General features: G+C 43.9%; 1 protein-coding gene across 3 annotated transcripts in view; it reads left to right on the forward strand.

The window, feature by feature from the left end:
• Window positions 1-16541, forward strand: part of MAML3 (mastermind like transcriptional coactivator 3) — a 249240-nt gene that overhangs the window by 97899 nt on the left and 134800 nt on the right. Inside the window, exon 1 of one of the 3 annotated variants that reach the window (XM_054823538.1) lies at window positions 9450-9520. The exons of the other annotated variants lie outside the window; for them this stretch is intronic. The gene's annotated coding sequence lies outside the window, so the exon portion shown is untranslated. Of the gene's footprint in view, window positions 1-9449; window positions 9521-16541 lie in introns of those variants that run through there. 3 annotated transcript variants of the gene reach the window in all.

The following is a 16541-nucleotide window of genomic DNA, read 5'->3' on the forward strand; positions in this document are numbered from 1 at the left end:
CCTTTGTGCTTTTACTTTACGTGCTATGGTTAATAAAGAAAAGAACACAACCATAAACCCATTGTGAAGTACCTGTGTTGTCTGAAATGCATTGAAATGAGCTCTTTTTGACGCATGTGTGAAGTCTGATGCCTGTTTGAATAGGCACTAAAAATGGGGAGGAGGTTCCGGGCTTATACTGACCTTGATTGGATCAGATTAACTCCCTTTAATACAGCAAAAGTATTTTTAATTAAACATTCACAAATAGAAAAGAAGTATCACCTGAAATTAAGAAGAGTTGTCACTATAATAGATGCAACCAAAATACCACTTTGGCATAGTAAGTCTTTTAGTACAGGCCATAATCTAAGAAAGAATGAAACCTAATAAACTCAGGGGAAAACCCTGATCTCGCTGACTTAGATGTGGGACTGATTTGATGTCATTAGTGCCAGGAGTTCATCCTCAGTTTCTAGCATGATTTTGTAGGGTGGGTAGTTAGAAAAAGTCCTTTTATCTGTGTGCCACCCAGAATTGAGTAAGATAAAGTGAGACTTCACTGCACCCATCTAGAAAATGGTTAAAATAGCGGTTGCAGCCTCAGGTATGTTGTATAGCCTTAGTGGTGGTGGCGGCAAGGTTGTTGTAAGAGTAAAGTATCAGTAAAGGCCTGAAAAGGAGCTGCTTAAATTTCCAGAAAAAAACCAGCCAAACACTCAGAACAGGCTTGAAGTATGCCATGGGTGTGCGGTATACTGAGATACGGACCAAGCCGGCTGGTTTTACGCTATCTTATATTTCATACACACAATTCTGGATGTCTCTAGCGTAAATTTGGGAGTAGTAAAGAAGAGGAGGGTTGGCTTTTATGGTTCGTGTCATCTTGATCCAAAATATGCCATTACCAAACGTTTTCCGATCTATGTGATAGCAGAATGACTTCTCCCTCCAGCCTTCGCAAATGCAAGAAATTCAGAGCCAGCACCTGCAAACTCAAGGTAGGAGTGTAGGATCTTCAGAGAGTTGTATTGAGTTACGAAGAGTTTAACTCGCAGCCCTCACTAACTCTTGCAGGAGATGAGTGTCCCCGCCAATCTGTGTTGGCACTGCTCACGTGAGTGCTCCTGTATCCACTTCAGTCAGAAATCAGCTGGCTTCAGTGAAGTGTTTGGTATTTACTAAGCACAAGTGGGTTTAACTGAAAAAGGTTAGGGAGCTCTCAAAGAAGGGGTAGTTTGCAGATCTGGTGGTGCCAGGCGGGATTTCAGCCAGCTGGTGCCTTGCTGAGCCCGGCCACGCTCGGACACTCTGTTTCCCAGGACTGAGCGAGGACGTTTGAGAGTTTCTGTGGCATCGCATCAGTTTGGAAGCTAGTCGCGGTGGTTAAACCAACTTCTTTTTACTTGCCCTGTGTCCTCGCTATCAATTATGATTTTGCTATCTATGCTATCTTGTTTTCTCTTGTTAAAAATAAGACCAAAATCTTCCCGCTCTCTGTTGCTGCTGTGTTAAATGTCAGTGTGAACCAAGAGAGAGCATTTGAGAGCATCAGCAAGAATGCCTGTCGCAAAATACCGTCTGATCCCTTCCCAGCATAGTGACACGGAACGAGCTAGTTACTTGTGATGTCGCCCCAGAACAGGATGGTTAAAGCAGATGCAGTTCATGTGAAATAGATGGGAGTTCCTCATAATCACTTTAGAAAAACAGGAGTTTGTTTATTTTTGAAGCAATGTTATTAGCTACAGGTCCCATTGTATCCTAGCAATTTAGCTGTGTCAAAGATATGATTAAGCTGCAGCTATGGGACTCAAGTAAAACTGCCAGATCGCATTAGTAATATAATTTGTGTTTGTACAGCAGCCATTTCCAGTTTTTTCTGCATAAGGGTCTGCTGCAGATTTGGTTTTCATTCCTTACTCCTTTTCACTGGAGGGACACAAGGGATTATAAATTGGTAGTTAAAATTCATATTAGTTGGAATTTAGGAATTAACAAGTCATTTTGACTCTTTGCATTATTGTTTGGACTATGGTTGATGACGAACTTGAGCTGGGGCCAGATGTGTTCTGATTTCCTATGAGCCTCAGTTTTTGGGGCTTTGGCTGTGCGTGCAACTGAATTGGCATATACAGTATCTGCACTCCTTATAAACTCTATGCGTGAAAAGCTGTCTTTTAAAGATGTGGTCTTCATTGAATGTATTTATATGTAGTTCAAGGGAAGATTTTTCAGAAGCATGTAAGGCAGGATGGGCCTTCTTCCCCCCCACCCTCCCCTTTTTTTTTTTCCTTTCACCAGTGGAAGTGAGGCCCCAACCAGTCTGTATTCACAGATCTCTCAAAAGGATCCTCGTTTTGTCTGGGACCAAAATGTTCTCTCTGTCTAGTATTTAAGCAGCTGCTTATTTTTTTTACTAATTTTATTTAAAAAATTGTTACGGATTCTAGCTTGTTTAAATACACCAGTCCAGATCCACTAAGCACAGCAGAAACTAGATCCAAGGATGACAGCAGTCCATTCAGATCACTTTTCTACAACAGTTAATATTTAATATGCTTAATGCCTTATCAAGAAGCTGATTTGCATTCTTGATCATGAAGAATCGTGTGATTTTTATTTAGCAGATTGAGAGATGTCATAAAGGAAAAAGTGTGCAGGCACTACTTAGCCACGTTTCATTTCCTTCAGTCCCACAAGTGCTAAATTCTGGTTTTAATTTCATTATTTAAAATTACAGGACCTTGTAAAGATCTGGCTGCATCCCAAAATGGCCTCTTGAAAAGTACCTCTTAAGTCGCAGCCATGCCAAGTAACCAGCTGCAGACAAAGGTCTCAAGGTATCACCAGCAGCAAACAGTAATTGCTCGTTTGCGAGGGCAGCTTAGTATCTCTCCCTCTAACAGATCCCTTGGGAAATGCAGACAGGCATTATATATATATGTGTGTGTGTGTGCTGTCTGCACTCTCTTAGCTAGACCTATGGCAGTGAGGTGGATGAAGCATCCAGTCAGACCTATGACTTGGGCAACGCTTCAGAGGAACCAAGCCTGGAACTGGCTTGGATCTTGACCAGTCCCATCTTAATAATGACATATGCAGACGTTGCTTCATGAACTGGTCATTTTGGCCACCTGCACAGATTCAGGCAGCACGGGACTGCCTCTGCGTGCGCCTTAGCTGCTGTGCGGCTCCTCGGTCTTGGAGCAGCTGGAGATCAGCCTGAGCAGGGCCATGTGTGGTTCAGGGATGCTGGCCTTATCTAAAACATGCTTCAAAGCACTCCTGGCCATGTAAGAAGAAAAATAGCTTCTTAATTTTGGTTTTTGATTGCTTTGGTGTTTCTGCTTGTTGGGAATGAGAGAAGGCTGTGTATTCTGGCAGGGTGTACATCGCTGCAGGTACCGTACTACTTAATTTGAGATGAACCTCAGCAAAGACTGTAAATTTTAAATGTAAGAAGTTTTCATCTTCAGTTCAGACGTGCCACCCAGTTATGCCAAAACTGCAGGCACATTGCAAGCAACAGCTCACAAATGTTCAGATGAACGCTTTTACTCTTTGTATAAATATAGAGGAAAATCACAATTAAAATATAAGGTGGAGGCCTTGAAGATGCAAATACTGCTGCCTGAAGATTTCTGTTGATGGAATACTGCAAATAGCTGAGCCCTGTTTAGCCTGGGTAAGAGTAAGCTAAGAGAGTTGTGCTAAAATCACGAATGGGTGCAAAAGGCTTATGCAGAAACTGCAGGAATCCTGGGCAGTCGGCGCAGACAAGAGAAGCAGGGTGGCTAATGAAGCTGTGAAACTTTACCATAGGCTGCAATAATGGGCGAAAGTAATTTGGATCGAAAGAGAAGTTAGGCAAATTCTTGGAAAGGAGGACCATGTCAAGCTTTGATGGTCTGGATACCTTTTTCAGGCCCAAGGGTGCCTGAGCCACTGGCTGATTGTGGGAAGCTGGTTAGGGTATACAAGGGGAAGGCATCCTCTGTATTTGCCTTGCTTCTTGCAGTCTTTAAGCACTCATTGCTGGGCACTGTCAAAGAGAGGATACCAGGCTAAGTGGATCTGTGATCTAGTATAATGCGGCAGTTCTTGTAAAAAGCTGAAGAAAAGATATTTTCAATCATTTTGTTTAATTCCTTTAAAAAAAGGTTGGTGAGACAGTGTCTTGGGAGGACACACAAGCTAAATGTACGGCTGTCAGTCAGTGTGCAGTTCACAATGGCTCAGGTTTGATATGAGCATTGTATTTATCTTCACTGGAAAGGAGGCACTGGATAATTCTCAAGTGCCGTAGCCACTTGATCTTCTCACTTGTGAAGATAAAATGTTGTAGCAAGGCTTAGCTGCACTGCATTGTGTGTGTGCACGCATGGCTGCTAAGAGCTAAACAGCTCGTACTGATCTGTGTAAACTCTGACCCAAAGTGCCATCCTCCTTTTATGGATGTAAAAATTTTAAATAAATTGGCTTATATTTTTACCGGATGGTGCTCACCAGGGCAGCGCACCCCAGTACAGTACGCTACATGCCATTGCACTCCTTGACCACCATCAGCTCGTGCCACCCAGCTGAAAGCCTGAAACTAACCCATGAAGGTCAATATGCTTCTGGAGCATCAGTGAAGGAGCTGCTTTCTAGACAGCTCGCTATTGTGTTGCGCTGTTTCTCTTGGATACCTGTAGTAGCCCGGGTTGAGAAGAACCATCTTCCTTTGTGTAAGAGCCCTTTCGAAGTTAAAACCTGATGCCATCATCAGTGTCTGGAAGCATTTAACTTCCCCGCTCCCTTGTGTCCTATTTGGGAGCCCAGAGAAGGCAAGTCTGAAGCCAACGTGCTGCTCTGAAAGCTTCCTGACACCACTTCTCTGGCAGCGGGAATGCGTGAATTAACTGGCGCAGCCGCTGATGGGGGGGGCGAAGGTTGGTCTGGGTACGGGGCCTCCTGACGGCAAGCACCGTCTCTCCCACGGGGTAGGTGGAAGGCAGGGGAGAAGACCTGGTCTTCTGCTGCACGTGCCCTCGCTGGCTCAGGGGATGCATGCCGTACCTGTTGGCGCTTGTGGGGTCAATCTCATTGCCTCTGCTGATCCTTCTCAGCTAGTACGTCCTGCGTTTAGCTTCAAAAAATGAACATTACCTTCTAGAGTCAGTCTCGGATGGCAGCAAAAGCAGTCACTATAGAAGCCCCAAACCATTACAGGATTCTGGTTTAAATTTAAATTAACTTCCTTTTGTTCCTTTCCTTTATGCTTTAAAAAGTCTCTAGGCGTGAGTACCTGCAGAATCTGAAGAGAAAAAGCAATCTGGTTTTCAGAAATACTGAAGTCATATCACTGCTTCTTCCTAATTTGTTTTTCAAATGAATAATTCCCATGGTGACAAGGAGAAATAAAAAGGCAAGAAGGGATTGGGTGCTAGTGGTAAAGTGGACCTACCCAAAGCTACTGTGTATCAATTGTATTTTCAAAACTATCAATTGTAATTTTCAGATCCCTCAGACCACGTGAGTTATTTTTGACAGATTCTGCCGACCGCATCCTTTGACATCTGAGAATGAGGGCAGTCTGGCACTAGCTTTTGAAAGAACATTTATCCTCATCAGTAAGATAAAGCTGTCAGAGGAACCGAGAGACATCCATGGAAATAAATAATGATTCAATATGCAAAACTAGTTTTCTAGTCCCAGAGAAAGGTAAGAGAGGCGCATGTCTGAGAGCGGCATTTGAGCATTCACATGAGCAAGGGAAGGGAGAATTGGAATGACACAGTGAATTAAATATTCTAGAGGACTTAAATGATAGGAATTATTTTATTTCTGAGATGTTTGCTCAAAAATACCAATTTATCAAGGATAATCTCTTTGTGGCATTTCAAGCACTTATGTATGCACCTTAGGTATCTGATGCCTAATGCTGTGGAGAAAACGCTGATGTTTCTGATACTGTATTTTAGCTGGGTATGTGGAGAAGCCAGGAGAGTGAGTAGCCTGAGTGTGTTACAGGAAAGAATGAGTTTATTGCATATTTTTTTTTGAGAGTTGAATTGTGTAATGGAATGCAATAACAAGTTACTAGTAATTGCCTCAAAGCAGCCCTTAGATGGAACAGACGGTAAGAACAAGAATAATTTAATGCATGGCATTAGCAAGTTGCATTAAAGTAGCTACTTCTCTGGTGTGTTCTCAGAAGTTTGTGGCGAACAGACTCGCTGGGAAATCATTCCAGCTTGCAGAATACAAACCTTGTTGGTTTAATGGATAGGTTGGTTTAATGGATAGGAGGATAGGTTTCACTTCCCTGTTTTCTGCCTTTTAATGCAGTTTAATTGAGCAGAGGGTGGTGGTTGGTGGTTTTTTTTCTTGAATGTGTGTGTTTGACAGCATATGCCGGAGTGCGTTCCATGCTAGTAAAAAGCACCTGACTAACATCCTTCAAGCTGGCAACAAGATCCTGCTTGTTGTGGAAGCGCTTGTAAGCCCTAGCGACATATCAGGATCCACTGTAATGTGACATATATAGCAGGGAAAAAAAAATACCCTTGTGCCTTCAGTATTCACAACTGAAATAATTAATGGAATATCAGTAATGAGAGTGCCTGTTTCTCTGTTCTCACCTTCCAGTGCTCATCCCCAGAGCTATGTAAGTCCTTCTCCTAAAACTGGCATTGTGGAATAAGGATAATGTAGTTGAAGCTCTGGATGTCATCCAGCCCAGCCCCTGCTCAGAGCAGGGTCAGCTGCATCAGGTCACTGAGGACCATGTTCAGTTGGGCTTTGAATATCTCCAAGGATGGAGAACCCATGGTTTCTCTGGGCAGCCTGCTCCAGTGTTTGACTCTGTTCACACTGAAAATCTTTTTCCTGGTAGGTAATTGCAGTTTCCTGTGTTGAAGTTTGACTTGTACCACTATGTGGTCCACTAAAATTCTGGCTACAGCCTCCCATTCATTGAAGATGGCAAGAAAACCTCCCTTTTGCCTGCAATTTTTAGGGCTTAATGACCCCAGTTTGTTGTCATTATTGTAGGCAGTAATGGGGAAGGAGGATGTAGTAGTTTGAGTTGTAGGCACCTGTGTTGGACCTAATGCTGCACGAGGTCATTTTGTTCAGACCAAGTTGTATTTGCCCCCAGCAGCCTCGCTTTATGTCATGAACTTGTCAGCCTCAGTCACCACTTACTGGAAGGCTGGAACATCTGGAGATATGAGAAGCCCTGGAACTGAGCTCTTGAAAACCAGCAGTTGTGAAGGATTCCTGTGGCACTTTCTGCAGGAATGAGGGAGGAAAAGAAGGGATTAACCATCATTGCTGGCATACTTAGAACTAGCTCTTTCAGTAATGAATAATTACTAACTAAGCACGGCTTTTAGTACAAGCTTCTTTCTTAACAGTTTGATGAATCCTCACTGTGCATTGTGGTGAGGATTCTTCTTTTCATTCTACACAATGAGCAAATTTTAGCTAAAAATCCAAATAGTTACTGCATTCTGCCTGTTGAAACTCCCCCCTGTTGTTCAAGCAGGTATTTTGTACGTTGCCTCATGTCCTAGGCTGATGCTTGCTGATGAGGTAACCCCCGAACAGATGAGCAGTAATCTTGGCACACGGTTTGCAAAAACAACTTGGTGGTACAGATCTGCACTATGTTAATTTGCGGGTTTATTATTATTTGAAAAGTAAGACATTTTCTGGAGTTAATTCCCTGCATTCAGAGAAATGGCTGCCAGAGAACAGTTATCTGCAGGACTAACTCTTACAAATTCTCCTCAGACAGTTCTGTTTGGTAATTTCTTCAAAATTTATTTTTCTTGTGGTGATTAAATGCAGTATACTTGTAAAGACATTTTTGAGTATGTTCCATCTTGCCAACTGATCTCTGTGGTCAGTCAAAGTGCTGCTATGGGACCGTCTACTGTACAGCAGAAGGAAGGATGATTCCCAAGGGATGAAAACTTGGTTTCAGATGCCCAGAATCCCAGTTCTGGGAGCTGAGAGCAAAGAACCAGTCAGGACATTAGGTCTTGTCTAACTTGCTGTTGCTCTTACCAATTAGAGAAGTGATTTCCTCTGTCAGTTAGAGTAATACTTTTTTTTAACCCCTTAAAGGAAGGGTATAATCTCAGGTATGTATAACACTGCCTTATATCACTGTGCAATGAATCCTTTTTCTGTGTTGGGACAGGGAATAGATAACCTGTACAGTTAAAGCAGTAGATTTTTTTTTTTTTGCCTGAACAAAGCCTTAGTTATTTAAAAAAAACCCAAACAAACAAACACCAAACCACTGCCCCCCCAACCCACCCCATAAAAATGGGAGTTGTGGTTTAGGATGCCTGAGACAAACTAAGAAATGTTTGCCCTGATCTCCCACCCTCTGAAACCAATGGCAAAATTTTTTACTTTCTCTGGTTGTAAAAGCTGGAAAGACATCAGCATCTTGAGCTGATGATAATGGCAAGGAAGCCAAATCACCCTGGATCATAGGTCAAGGCTGGGAAGTAGTGTCAGGAGCTAGGCAGCGTGTTCCACAGACCTCTGGAAGCCAATATGTGTAGTGGTAATACGCTTCTCGTTTCCTGTTACGAGTCATTCTTCAAGCAGTGCTGGGCTCCCTCCATGTGAACTGCTGGCCCCAACCTTTCACAGAGAGCTGCAGCATCTCTACATTGTGTTGTCTTATGGGAAAGATTGTGCTTGCTCCTAAGCAAATATATTTATCATTTCGGGGGGGGGGGGGGGGGGGCGCAAAGGCGAAGAAGGAACAAGCTGTTTTCTTTGTTGATTTTGAGAGTTTTGCTGGTACCAGCCTCTTATTTCATCTTGCCCGTGGGTAGCTTGTGTATTTTCCAAGTGTCAGGATGGTAGCCCTCAAGCTGCTGAGTGCTAAGTGCATTTGATCAGTATCATTAGCAGCCCCAAGTAATTGATTATTGTCCATAGCTGAGTATTCAGAGCAAGCACACAGCCAATGACAGTCACTTAATCTGTCATGCCTGCATGTTCTTGTCCTCCCGAGATCTATCAGCTGTGTACCATCTGACCCCATCAGGAAAATCACTGGTGGCTGCTTCGTATTTACCATGTACCCATTATGTCACCTGTATTAACTACCCGAACTGGCTGCGGTGTATATGGGAGAAGGATGTCTAGCAGGGATGACAGAGTTTGTAGATCTTATTTTAGTCTTCCTTTTCATGCAAATCTAAGCCTGGATTTTTGTGGGAAGAGGGGGTGGTCTTTAAATGTACACTGTTCAATTATTTTTCTGGTGTTAGTATTAATTGCAAGACTCAAAATAGGTTGATTAGAATAAGACCTCACAGAGGTGTTTATAATTCAGATTTTAGAGATGTGACTAATGAATAACAACCACAGCTAATCAGTTCTCAAAACTGATGGTAATGAGCAGAAAAGGGGGAGGGAAGCCAACCTATATCTCTGCTAATGCATTTTTTTCAGCACTGCAGCGGAGGGTGCCAAGATCTCTTAACAAGTGTTTGACTCGCATGGAGTTCTTGATTTTTCACAGGTAAAGCCATTTTTGTTAAAGCAGTCCTTAAAGATTAATTTTAAATAACCAGTTGCCAATTACAGCCTTTAAAGTTAGGGTAGTATTTAATTGTTAGAACTGTTTGGAGACTCGAGGCTTGTTATGGCATCTTTGAGCTTTTCATTTATAAGTTGAGTTTTTCTGCATTCGTAACAGCTACAAAAATGACAGCAGTGAACACTGGAGTCCTTTATTCACAGAACTGGCACCGCAGGGGCATTGGCAGTGGTTTTGTCTTCTCTCTGTTTCCAATATTTTTGACCTTGATCAAGGTCATTTCTTAAAGATGAGAGGATGTAGTAACTCTTGTGTTATAATCCGGTCAGTTCTCTGCCGGTGTGCATGTGTGTGTTTAACTGTGTGGTGAATTTACTGTCCTGAATAGGAAAGAACCTGAAAATGTATCAGATGCTCCTGAACTGGAACCTCAGTCAGGAATGACCCTGAATCCACACGGGAATCTCAAATCAGAGGCAGACATCTTCACATCAACTCTTTGTTTCTGTCGTGTGCCAGAGCCTTGTAAGGAGAGAGTATTTCCTGCCAGCCCTTCAGGTTGTGCATTTTAGTTTGGGGGTTTTTTGACACTGAAGGGCACATTTGTTATCAAAGTGTATTCCCTGCAGTTGAACAAATAATTCCACTGACACTGGTGAGACTGCTTGTGGAAGGAAGGCAAGAAAAGAAACTGGCCCTGGCTGCTGAGGTGCTTGTACATGTTTCAGTGCACTCAGGGAGGCTCTGCAGATGCTTACTGCTTATTTGGGAAGAAAAAAAAAAAAAAAGGTTTCAGGAACCCAGTTTTGTCATTTGACATACAGCTGAGCTGCCAGTTTGTATGTTTTGTCTTTAAATAATACCACAGAACATAACTCAGTGTGGGCATGAGGATGAGGTTCCTCTTTCAGCAGTGAGCAGCATGGTTTCTAAATAAAGCTAATGGTGGAAATTAGTTGTGCTTAATACTTCAAGTACTGGGGCAAAGAGTACCTTAAGGCCAAGGTTATTCCAGTCACTTATGCCCGGCATGAGGCTTTGGTGAAGCGAGACAGACAGCTCTACACGTCTCTTGCCCTTCGCTGCGTGTTCCCCTGCTTATCACGTGCCGGCAGTGGTGTTCATGAGAGCTGGCTGAGGATCGGATCTGCTGAAAACTGACCTGTTTTGGGGAGCGCAAGTTTGAATCAGGGAGCACTCTGGTGCAGTCTGTCGTGCAACTACCTGAACATTACTGCTGACATGGGGAAAGGAAGTGGAGAGTACATGTAAAGCAGCCAGGTAACCCTCGCCTGAGAAATAGGTCTAGGGTGGCCATGTGTGGGCATACAGGTGTTTATGTTCAAGAGAGACAGAGCAGTCACCTTAGAAAACTTTCTATCGGCAATGAAGTTTTGTGCTTCAGAAGCGTTTTAATGAATAATTTCTGTTTTCTGCAGAGACTTGAGCCTTTTGTTGAACAAACAATACTAGGCAACTTTCTGTAAAGTCTCTCTGAAACATCTCACGTGCACAAGCATACGTACGTTGTCAGTCAATATATGAGATGCAGAATATTCTTAAGTCACGAGCAGTTTTGCAGAAGCCTACCATTTTTCAATGGTTTCCTGGACGTAATAAAAATTACAGCTTCTTTGGATCACACTAGCCACTGCAACATCTCTGTTTGCCCAGTGTCAATGACTTGATTTGGCCCACAAGTCCCGCAGGACGGTTGGTGACACCCGATAGAAATTTTATCAGTCTTATAGGACTTCTGAGTAACTTTTCCAGAGTTCTTTCAATCTCCTGTGCTATTACACTTTACTAGGGTTCAGCGGCACTAGTACCGACTTACTGCATTGGTGCCAATTGCATTTTAACTCCCTTCGAGTGGGACTGCGTGTTCGTAATCCTGGCATGGCCTCGGCTTTACAGCTTGCAGCGGCAGCAGCGCGACTACGTGAGCATAGATCCAGCAGTGCTGGTTTCCTCGCTGGCTGAAATGTTTCATGAGAAACAGGCTCATCGCTCAAAAGGCTGTTGTGGGTGCATGTCACTTCAGTCCCTGTCGGTTCCCGGGCCAGCGCTTGCTAGGAAGGCACGTGTGTGACCTTTGTTACAGGGATGTGAACGTCACGGCTTGTGAATTGTAGATAAAGGAAGGTAGATGTTGGGAGAGAGGAGGAAGAAGGGAGCCTTAAGCAGTTTTTCTTCCTTTGCTTCAGCGGCAGGGCTCTGAGGAAGAGAAGGCCTTTCTTCGTTCTTTCAAGCTCTCTTTTAATTTATTTGCTGCCAGCCCTGGCAGAATAATCCTGCTGAACAGTTAAAAATCATGTATTTTATATTGCAGCTGTGATCTTCATGAGAACAGAGATCAGAGGGACAGAGCAAACCAGTGCGGGGAGCGCCTTTATAAAAGCACAGGGTTTTCCTTTCTTACAGTGGTGCGGATGTGTGAGCGTTGTCTCAAAAGGGAGCAGTGCAGCCAGCGTTACCCTGTATGCAGGAGAGAGAGGGAGGAGAGACGGAGATGCAGATCATTAGTCATTTATCTGCTCAGCAACCTTCTTCCTCTGCTAGGGCAGGCAGCTAGTACCGGCCAGGGAAGAGTCCCAGAGCCCCATCATTAGCGGAAGCAATCCCGGCAGGATTGCCCTCCTGCAGCCTTGTGTATGCCGGGGCACGGGGCTCCCAGGTCTGCAGCCCTCTTCAGCATCTCCAGCATGGCCTGGCTCCTCCTGCCCTCTGCACCTCCTCTTCCTCCAGCATCTGGGTTGTGCACCTGCCTTCGCTGGGCTGGCTGCACCTCCAGCCTGTGTGCTTCAGCCGTGTCTGAGCGCCTCTGTCGCTTTGAAAGCATTTTTACGTTTGTATTTTATTTGGGTTTTCCTTCCCAGAAGTGTAATGCCTGTTCAGTTTGGGTTTATGACTACTGATTTTTTTTTTCCTAAAGTTGTCTGTTGTCAGGTGTCTGGGTCTGTCATATAAACCAGGGGTCTTCTAAGAAAAAACAGTTTGATAAAGGTAGAGAACGTATTATTTGACTTCATGCGACGTAGTTCCAGTTAAAACTGTGGGAAATTAAAGCAATGCAGAGTTTCGCATAGAATGTCTTGGCGTGTAACTCTAATATGGTCTATCGGCATGTGTTTGAATCCTTGCAGTCACCACCACCTTTTAAACCAAGAGAAGATGGGACAGGAAAGAGAAGGACATTTTTAACATGTTTTTAACATGCTGCACTTAAGCATTGAAATTTTTATCTTGGCACCCACGTAAGAGGCTGGATGTTTGTACGGTACATGTAAATGAGCAATAAATGGTGACATTAAAGACAGTTATTGTGCCTACAAATAGCTTTCGGCTTGAGTCTAGTAACAAAATAGAGCTCCTTTTATCTCAGGCTCATTCAAGGCCCGTGTAGTAAAGCCATGTTGGCAGCGGTGTGTCAGTCTGTAACATTTACTTGGCCTGCTAGTATTGTGTGAAAGGGGCTAAAATGCGTCTATATTGGCACTAAAGTGGGATAATCAATCGAGTTAAGGCAATTCACTGGAAACAGCATTTTTTCCCTAGTCTGAACAGTCCCGGGGGAGTTTTTCTGAAGTTCAGTGTCTGACACTATGCTCTTGAAATGAAGGCAGCACAATCCTGCCTTATTTTTGCTCCTTTTCCGAGCACGCAATGAAAGTAGGTTAAATTTGGCTGTGCAGGCTGGCCAAGTGAACTGGCTGCAAATCAAGCCGGGGTGCAGAGGGCTTCCCAGCGGCCGGGGCTGTCTTTGCCGAGCGGCGCAGGGGTGGAAGGTGGCAGCAGGGCGCCCGGCAGGTTCATGGCCAGCCGAAACGGCAGCCTGGGAGAGAGATCTGCAGACCACGATCCCGCTGGCGTGTCGCTTCTGTCTGGGGCATCGCTCTGGGCGATGCTATTAAAGCCGGAGCGTGCTTGTAGTCGTGCCAGCCAGGAAGCCCTTTTCTGGGGTTTGCATCTTGGTTTGAGGAAACGCTCCATAAGCTGCACTTTTAAAATAGTCCTTGGCTGGCGCCTGCGCTAGCTCTGCTGGCAGACGCTTTTGTGCAAGCTTGTGGATCTGGTTGTAGGGAATCTATTACACACCGTATTTAGGTGGTAGCTTCGCTGTCTGCATTCTCTTTTCCGTGCCAGTAGCAATGGAGAGACTGCGCTTGTTTTGTGCTTAAATCCTCTTTATATTCTTTATTCTCTGAAGAAGCTGGATAAAACAATCTTGTGGTGGTAGTTAAGCACTGAAGCAGATTTTTATTTTGTCTAATTCTATTTAGGTAGCGGGATAGGTACTCAGATGACAGGAGTGTAGAAATCCCTAAATTGAACAGATAGATTTTCTTTTTTAAATGAAAAACTGCATTTCAGATTCTAAAAGCATGTAGGCCTTTGGAATTTGACTACACCTGAGTTACAGTTGATAGTAATGTGCATAACTGGGGGCAGAGGAAAGTCACGGCTCTCTGAAGCAGTAATTTACTGTGCTTTGGCTCTGAAAGAGTTTTATCTGTCTATAAACAGCAAAGCACAGAAAGCTGAGGAACCTTTCAGAAACATTTTTGTTCTACAGCATGACCAGGAAAGAAATTCCATTGTTAGGATGGATTTTGCTAAAAATGACAAATTCATTTATGTAAATTGTGAGCTCACCTTTTAAAGTTCCTGTTAAACAGTGTTGTACAGTGATCCCCATGAATGCCAAATGCACCCAGAAAATAGAGAAGGAAGAACACAGCTTCTTATTTTTCTTTGATAGTGGTTCCCTTTTTCTTTTTTCATTTTATTTCCAGTAGAAGAGCAGATAAAATCAGGGCATACTAAGAAACGTTAGTGGGCTGACTGATGCTATCCTTATTACGTGTCCTTGGAATAAGCTAGCTCTTCCTAAATGGGAAGCATCAGTAGATTTAGTTGGGATTTACACCACTATGGCTGAGACAAAAACTTGGACTTTCATTGTTATGCAAAAAGGCAATTCTATATGAATATGAACAAATGCGTTTAAATACATGTTATATATTCCTGGCATTCAGAGCACCAAAGCTACTACGAAGATACCACCACTGCCGGAAGATTTATTTGTCAGCCTTTTAGTAGGACGCTTATAATGAAAAATCTATTTATTTTGCTTGTCCATCAAAATATGACTTGCCTTGAGTGGATGAGTAAAATTTTGCAACTCTGCATTAAAGTAATGCAATTCCCGACGCAGCCCCAGCATCAGTCAGTTCCTGTCTTAATGTAACTAGTGCTGGGGGAGGTATCTTGTTTATGCTTTGGTTTATTGCTTTTAGCTGGCGTGAGTAGCAGAGAGACACCCGCAGTATCATGATTTACACAGTATTGCTCGCGTTAATCCCATTACTTTGCCAGATATTTTTCATGCATCTCTTCACCTCCCACCCCTTGAACTGCAACTTTCTTTGCCGTGAGTCACCCTGGAGTCTGGCGTAACGAGCAGGTGTGGCTGGCAGTGCAGATGCGCTCCCGGAGCTCCGTGCAACCGCCCGGGATAAATGTAAAGGAGGAGGGGACGGCTCGCTCTGTGCGTGCACATGCAAGTGAGAGGGAGGGAGGGAAAGAGATTTTCTGGCATGTAAATCCCTGAGAACAATGAGTACTATGGTCTGCTCTTGCTCCCAGCACAAAGGGTAGAAAAATACAGGGACCGCAGTCGCATGGGGCAGAATATTGTCAAGCTGGAGGAGCGGAGCTTCTGCTTCATGCCACCACCTGTGCCCAGAGTAACAAGAAGCTTATGTCCCCGCAGCACGGTCTTGGGTTTCAAAGAGAATTCGGGATGCGCTGGTTGGCAGCATCACCCTTACTTCTCCTCAGACAACCTGCAGAAATCCTTTCGGGCTTCCCTTCAGACTAGAGCTATAACGTGGCTCCAGCGTGCACGGGGAGGGCTGTGCTCTGGGCAGCTTGGGTGCTGACAATGAGGCAAGTATCACACAAAGGGACGTGAGATGAGTTTTCCTTCCTTGCACATGCTTGGGCAGTGAAAGCAGAGAGCCCAAGTCTGCTATCCTTTTTGCAGGGCTAGTTGCCTTTCTGCCCACAGGGAGGATAAGCTGGCTCCTTTCCACAGAGATTTGCATTTTGACTGCCACCGTTCTGAACTCCTTTATGAAATGAAGGGGGGTGTTGGTTGACTGTAAAACACCAGCTAGTAGGGCAGGCCTGCTATGTGCTCGGCTTGGCCGTAGCAGCCCTCACGTGCTGAGAATGGTCTCTGTGAACCCCAGATTCTGGCTGTGCTGGGCGCTGTGCAGGATGAGACCCTCCTGCATTACTGTGATCAGCTCAGGCCTGAAAGTGCCTGAAGTCAGGCAGAGGGGAACTGGTAAACTATGGCAATGAGTAACTGGGCAAAGGATAGAAAGGATTTGTGGTGGGAAGTGATCAGTAACATTAAAAGCAAACAAACAAGTATCATAGTGTTGGATTGCTTTATGTTACGAGAAATTCCTTAGGCCAAGCAGCTCCATTTATACGTTCTTGTTGTAATTGCACAAACTGCGAGACTGTAATTTAAAAAACAAAAACAAAACAAAAAGCTGGCGGGGGGTTCCTTTACTTCTCTGGAAAGAGGAGTCAATTCTAAACTTCTGTTCCTTTGCAACAATATGTAGGGGCTTTGCAGCGCTGAGCTGCCTTGCCTGAATGTTAAATTATGGCACTTGTTTTACTCTTTATTTCTGTGTCTTGCGTGATGCAGTTTGTACCAGCAACATCTGAATGCTTTGGCTTACTTTGAAAGACTAGGAGAGTTAAGGGTCTTTCATGGAATAAAGGAAAATCCCCAAAATAGCCTTCTGTAATTTCTGAATTGTATTCTTAGCTGCATTAGCATATAGCTGGAGTTAATTCATTTGCATTAGTGAAAAAGTCAAAGTGAGAGCAGAATTAGGCCTGTTTGAAAATCAAGCCAGAATCATATCTGATGCAACTCAATCCCAGCTTTGAATTAGAAGCCTGTCACATTGCTTGT

This window comes from Grus americana, chromosome 4 (assembly GCF_028858705.1).
Source record: "Grus americana isolate bGruAme1 chromosome 4, bGruAme1.mat, whole genome shotgun sequence".
Lineage (NCBI taxonomy): Eukaryota > Metazoa > Chordata > Aves > Gruiformes > Gruidae > Grus > Grus americana.